A 6,530-nucleotide genomic window follows, 5' to 3' on the forward strand; every position below is an offset into this window, starting at 1 on the left:
AAACAACAACATTAAATGGGACAGTCACTCCTTGTCAAATCATGCGAAAAATAAAGAGAATAGTTTCTGGGCAAGATGCTCTATCATGGTGAGCCAAGAAGTCAAATACTGTTCAACTATGTTCTATTTGGACCTCGGCTGACATCCCCGGATCAGGTTACATTGTGCTGAAAAGAAATGAAGAATGTTTGCACTGGAACCAGTGTCCCGGCTCAGGCTCTGGTTCCTGGTTAAAATTAAGCGGGAAATCATTGGTTGGAACATTGAGACGTTGGAGTTGTCTTCTCGTTCTGTTTTGCTCCCTTCGGTTCCACAGAGGTGAGCCGAGTGCCTACTCTGACTGGCCATGTGCCACGCAGCGGCCAGGTTCTGTGAATGGAGTTCAAGTCCCATGAGGGTGTCAGTCAGATGTGGTTCCTGGCCCTCTGTACTTGAACTTTTAAAAACAAAGGGTTGTGATTTTTAAGGATGATTCTAAAGGCCGTTTTAAATCTCTCCTTCTGTGTATTCTTCCCTGATCATTAGCTAGAACAACTCTCTCTGTCTCTGTCTCTCTGTGTCTTTTTTTTTTTTTCTCGGTGTCTCTTTTTGTGTCTCTCTGTCTCTCTTTCTCCCTTTCTCCCTCCCTTCCTCCAAGGGTAGCCTTTATTCTGGGTCTCCCAGGACAGCTCAGATTACAAATATTTCGCACCACAATCCCTACATTGCAATGTACTAGAAGGGCAAATATTTTGACAACTAAGCAACAGCTTCTGAAATACTTTTGTATCCCCCCCCCCGAAAAAAAAATAAAACAGCAAACACTTGCATAGTGCTAGTTTCTAAGACAGTTTAGGGACAAGTACAATTATCATCCCCGATTTATAGATGAGAAAACTGAGGCACAGAGAAATTAAATGAACATATGGTCCCCCATAATCATCCAGCTTATCTCTCCACTCCTCCCTGGGCTGGTCTGAAAGCTTTGCAAGTCTTGGTTGTTTTTCTTCACGGATAGAAACATCATTATAGCCTTTGAATCACATGCCTTTGAATCATCACATGCCTTTGAATACCTACCGTGTACATACTAAGGCTCAGAAAATAATTGTGGCTTGCTTAATCAGCTCAGAAAAACAGAGCAGATAAAAAGAATAAAAGGCTATCAATACAGAATTGTAATGATATGGGAGAGGGTTCCTGATTATGACATAAGTATAAAATGGATATAAAACTGTATATATGTTACAATATCAACTATACGAAAATATAAATACACTGTTCAAATACTGGAAGGAAACACAGCAGAATGTTGGCAAGGGTTATCATAGAATGGCATGGCTAAGATAGGGATTTTTTAAAAATTTATATTTCTTTTGTATTTTCCCATTTATCTGTAATCAGCTTGCGCTAACGCGATAACACAGAACAATAAAAGTTCTAAAATATATAGTTCACTTAAACAGACACAAGAACAACATAGAAGAGACCGGTTGGAGGGTCATCCTAGTGATTTGCGGTCTCCTTGGGAGTTGAGCTGCATGAGTAGAATTGGGGTTGTGGTGAGGCTCTCACAAGCTGTGCGTGTGTGAGAGTGACATCTGTGCCACAGTCTGGTGGCACACACATGAAGATAGAGTTTAAATGATCTCTTATGAATAAGGAAACAAAAGATCGCTCTCTCTCTCTCTCTTCAGCATAGTTCAAATGGCCCAGAAAGGAGTGTGTCAGAGCTGGGAAAGGGTCTCCGAGACCCTGAAATCCATTCCTCTTTTCACGTCACCTTTCATATCTGACACCTGCTTTGTTCAGGGCATTGATCAGAATTAACCTCAACCAGGAAGCCATAAGTGGGATGAACTCACTCTTCTTTCTTTGTTTGGCTCAAACCTGCAGTCTGGTCCTGCTGCCCTGGCCGAGGGGCGCTCCAGCATAGCTCTGATGGTGGGCTCCTGCGCTGATCTAGCCCTGCTCAAGAGACTTGGAATTGTCATCTTTGTTGCTAGGGGGATTGTGTCCTTGTGCTTGTATGTGTGAGGTCTCGTGATGAGTGATTTGGTGGCACTGGGCTTTCTGAAGACCCAAGCCACCAAACTGGCTTTCTTAACTGACCAGGCAAGTTAAGCCGAAGGGTATTTTCTGCTGACCTTTCTGATAAACTGTTTTCTACTCTTGGTAGGCCCGTGTGACCAGCAGACTGATCTTTGTAACCAAAATCAACATCCAGAGACATCAAACAGCCAGTGAACAACCAGTGACTGACCAGTAATTTGTTCAACTGGTCACACGGCCTTGTCTGTTTAGATCTTGCTCAGAGGGTAACACTTTGTGGTCCTGTAGATGACTTCAGGAAAATCACAATGTGACATAACGGAAGTTTTACAAAATATTTTAAATTACTTTTCCTGATTATAAAAGTAATATGAGCATATTGTTAAAACTTGAAAAATACAGAGACTACAGGAAGAAGAGAAATCCCCCATTATCCTTATTACTCTTAGTAAAAGCCTCTATTACCTATTAGCATTGTTGTTTTCTTGGCTTGCTATGAGTAGTTTCTTCTCATCTTTTCCTTCTGTGTAGAGATATGGCACACCATACAAATTTTTTTTATTCTTGCTTTTTTTCCTTAACATTAAATGATAAGCATTTCCCATATCACTCAATATGTTTTGCAAACTTTGATTATTAATGACTGCATAAAATTCCACTATAACAGTGATCTACCGTTATGTAACATTTCCTCTAGTATCAGACTTTAAACTGGTGCCAAGTTTTGCAGATAAAAATGTCATGAGGACAAAAGAGACCATCTGACCTATATACTTCCTGATCAACATACACATCAGCACCTGTGAAGTATGCTGGCCAAAAAAAATGGAGCCTGAATCTGGTCGCGTCTTCAGATTTAACTTCCCATTTATAAGAACAGAGGACACATTAGTGACACCAATGGCACTACAATCAGAAAAATACAGAATCTGGGAAACTGCATGGCACAAATGAACCACTTTTTTTCAGCAGATAAACTGCTTGGGGTGGAGGTTGGGAAGAGAGGGGGAATCATTCTATAGAGCAGTGGTAGTCTACCTGTCCCTACTGCCCACTAGTGGGCCGTCCAGCTTTCATGGTGGGCGGTAGTGGAGAAATCAAAGTATAATTATCAAATATCTAAGTCAGTGTTTCAATTTCTTTGTCTCTTAAATATATTTTTTTAGAGTTTGTTTGAATATAGACCCAGATAGTATGCAAACTCTGCAATTGGTTGGTATACTGTACCTCTTTTTTAGATAGATTTAACCATAGTAAGTTGTTTTATAAAGATTTATTCTGCCAAACTTAGCGAAAATTCGACATAAAGTACTTGGTAAGTGATTATTATTATATGCTTTAACTTGCTGTAACTCTGCTTTATAAATTTTATAAAGTCAAGTTACTTCCCTACTTTATAAATCATCATTACTGTGGAACCGGTGGGCGGTTAGAAAATTTTACTACTAACAGAGATACAAAAGTGGGTGGTAGGTATAAAAAGGTTGACTACCCCTGCTATGGATGAAAAGAGACTTAAAAGATATAGTATAGGCCCTTGCTGGTTGGCTCACAAGTAGAATGTTGGCCCAACATGTGGATGTCCCAGGTTCAATTACCAACCAGGGCTCACAGGAGAAGTGACTATCTGCTTCTCCACCCTTCTCTTCTCTCTGTATCTCTCTCTTTCTTCTCCTGCAGCCATGGCTCAATTTGTGCAACTTGGCCCTGGGCACTGATGATAGCTCCATGGCCTCACCTCAGGTGCTAAAATAGTTCAGTTGCTGAGCAACGGAGCAACAGCCCCAGATGGGTAGAGCATCACCCCATAGGGGGCTTGCCAGGTAGATCCCAGTTGGGGTGCATGCAGGAGTTTGTCTCTTTGCCTCCCTGCTTCTCACTTAAGAAAAAAAAAGAGGTACAGTATACCAACCAATTGCAGAGTTTGCATACTATCTGGGTCTATATTCAAACAAACTCTAAAAAAATATATTTAAGAGACAAAGAAATTGAAACACTGACTTAGATATTTGATAATATTAAGGAATTATAAATTTTTCAGAGGTGGTTAATAGTATTTGCGGTTACATTTAAAAAAAAATTCTTACCTTTTAAAGACATGTATTGAAAGTTTCACATTTGAAAAGATATATTTGGGATTTGCTTCAAAATAATGGGGAGGGCCAGGGGACAATGTGTGGGAATACAGATGGGTTGAGATCGGCCATAATTATTGCAGTGATGGGCTCAGGGAGGTTCCTTTCACCATCTCTTTACTTTGGTACACATTTGATATTTTAAAATTTAGGGAAAGGAACAAAGGACAAGGAAGCCAGCCTCTTGGTGGTCAAGCACCGAGCTGAACTCTGGAGGAAGAAGCCCTGTACTCGAATAAGACAGACCTTATGTTAGTCCCTCCTTTCACACTTACTGGCTGTGTGTCCTTGGGCTACTTGCCTAACCCCTCTGAGCCTCGGAGCCCTTACTTATAAAACTGATATTATAAAGCTGGCCTTGGTAGTATGAGGAGAAAACAGGGGCTTATTTGGGGAAAGCATTGGAAAACTAAGGAACATTGGGTCTTTTATCTTAAGGGATGGGTAGTGCATGAGGTGAGGGGTGGGGTGGGGTGGGGGGAGGACACTGTTCTCAGAACTTAAGGCTCCCCAGTGTTTCATTGACAGTTGGAGAATGAGGCTTTCAAAGAAAAATAGTCAGGGATATCACTTTAATTCCCTTGTCGGTTCTATTGTCATATATTTTCTGTTGTTTTCTGTTGTAATGATCGCCCTGGGGATTATCATTAGCATCTTAAATGATAACAGTCAGTTTAGATTAACATCAAGTTAATGTTGATGGTGTACAAACTCTTCCCCGGGGATTTCTAACAGGGACAAACAGCTCAGTCTCAGGTGCCGTCTGGAAGCAACCTACCGCTCAGGGTGGGCTTTCCCGCAGTCCCAGACCCGGAATGGGCCACCACAGCTGCAGCCCCTGCAGGGCGCCGGGGGCGAGCCTCTCTGTGGTTCGGCCACTTTGCCACGGGGCTTTCCAGGCTGGCGTGGTCCATCTTGCTCCCTCAGCAGTCCCAGCATCCAGGGCGGCAGGGCCTGGTCATCCTCCGTTCCCAGAAACTGGAGCGGAAAAGCAGGGGACAGAAGTGCTGCCCTGGCGGAGGGTACTTCAGCACGGGCTCTTGACCCAGGGCTGCCCAGCAGCTGACGGGGCCTCAGGGCTGCCTGGTCACTACCCACACACCCGTGACTTTCACACCTTGTTCGAGGGGTCGTCAGACACCCATCCAGACCCCAGACACCCACCAACCCCTTCCTTACTCTGGCCCGCAGTCTGCACGAGGTTAACCTCAGGCTTCTTCCTGGTCATCTCTGATTCACTTTCCTGTCTCTGGCCGGATAATGGTTTGGGGTTTGGCTTGGCCGTCTGCTTGCATACTCGAAACCAGAGTTCCTGACCCTGCCTGGTAATGGACACCCGACCCCTCCCAGAGCCGATCTCCCACCTGGCCCCTCCCTCCAATCTGAAATCCCTGAGGCACCTGAATCCTCACCCCAGGGGGGATGCCTCCAATTCTGCCACCTGCCACCAAGAACAGCCAGGCCCTGGCAGCATCCTGGGTCCCCAGTGCCTGCCCGGAGGGGACTGCATCCGGTCTGGGCACCATGAGACCCACTGGTGGGGCAATACCAGAACACCGTTGATTTGAGGGCAGACCTTTGGAGCGCACAGGTGCCTCCCTTCATTTAAACCTCAGACCAGGTGTGCCTGGCTTGTGTTCTTAAAGCAGTTCTATAGATGGGAAACTTGCCCAAGTTCACACGCCTAGGCAGTAGGAGAGCCAGGCCAGCTACCTAAGTCCTCTTGCTCTGAATCCAGAGTGACTACTGTTCTATAGATATGACTCTTCTGAAGCAACCCTGTGACACCTGACGCCCAGGAAAGCCTGGCTGGGATTCTCTGGCCTTTGTTTCTGGATACCTCCTGAGGTTTCTGGAAACCCAGGTGAAGGGCAGGGTTCATGTGGGTTTTTTTTGGGGGGGGTTGTTCTCGACAATCCTTGTTTATAAACTTTGTTTTTTTTATTTTTTATTCATTTTAGAAAGGAGAGAGAGAAGAAGAGAGAGAGAAGGGGGGAGGAGCAGGAAGCATCAACTCCCATATGTGCCTTGACCAGGCAAGCCCAGGGTTTCGAACTGGCAACCTCAGCATTTCCAGGTTGACGCTTTATCCACTGCGCCACCACAGGTCAGGCGCCAATCCTTGTTTAAAGGCCTTGAAATATACATTCCAGCCCCAGCCAACCAGTCAGCGTTCTCACCCAGCCCCATCTCCCTCAGAAACTGGGAAACCCTTCCGCCGAAAACACATTCTCTGGTCGGCTACTGAACTGTAGCTATTCAATACACATGCCATTAGCTAGTACCATTAAGGCCCTAAAAAAGGCCACCAACTAAATCAGGTCAGAATTTGCATGACTACGTGCCTGCTCATGCATTTGAGGC

Source organism: Saccopteryx bilineata, chromosome 11 (assembly GCF_036850765.1).
Source record: "Saccopteryx bilineata isolate mSacBil1 chromosome 11, mSacBil1_pri_phased_curated, whole genome shotgun sequence".
Taxonomy (NCBI): domain Eukaryota; kingdom Metazoa; phylum Chordata; class Mammalia; order Chiroptera; family Emballonuridae; genus Saccopteryx; species Saccopteryx bilineata.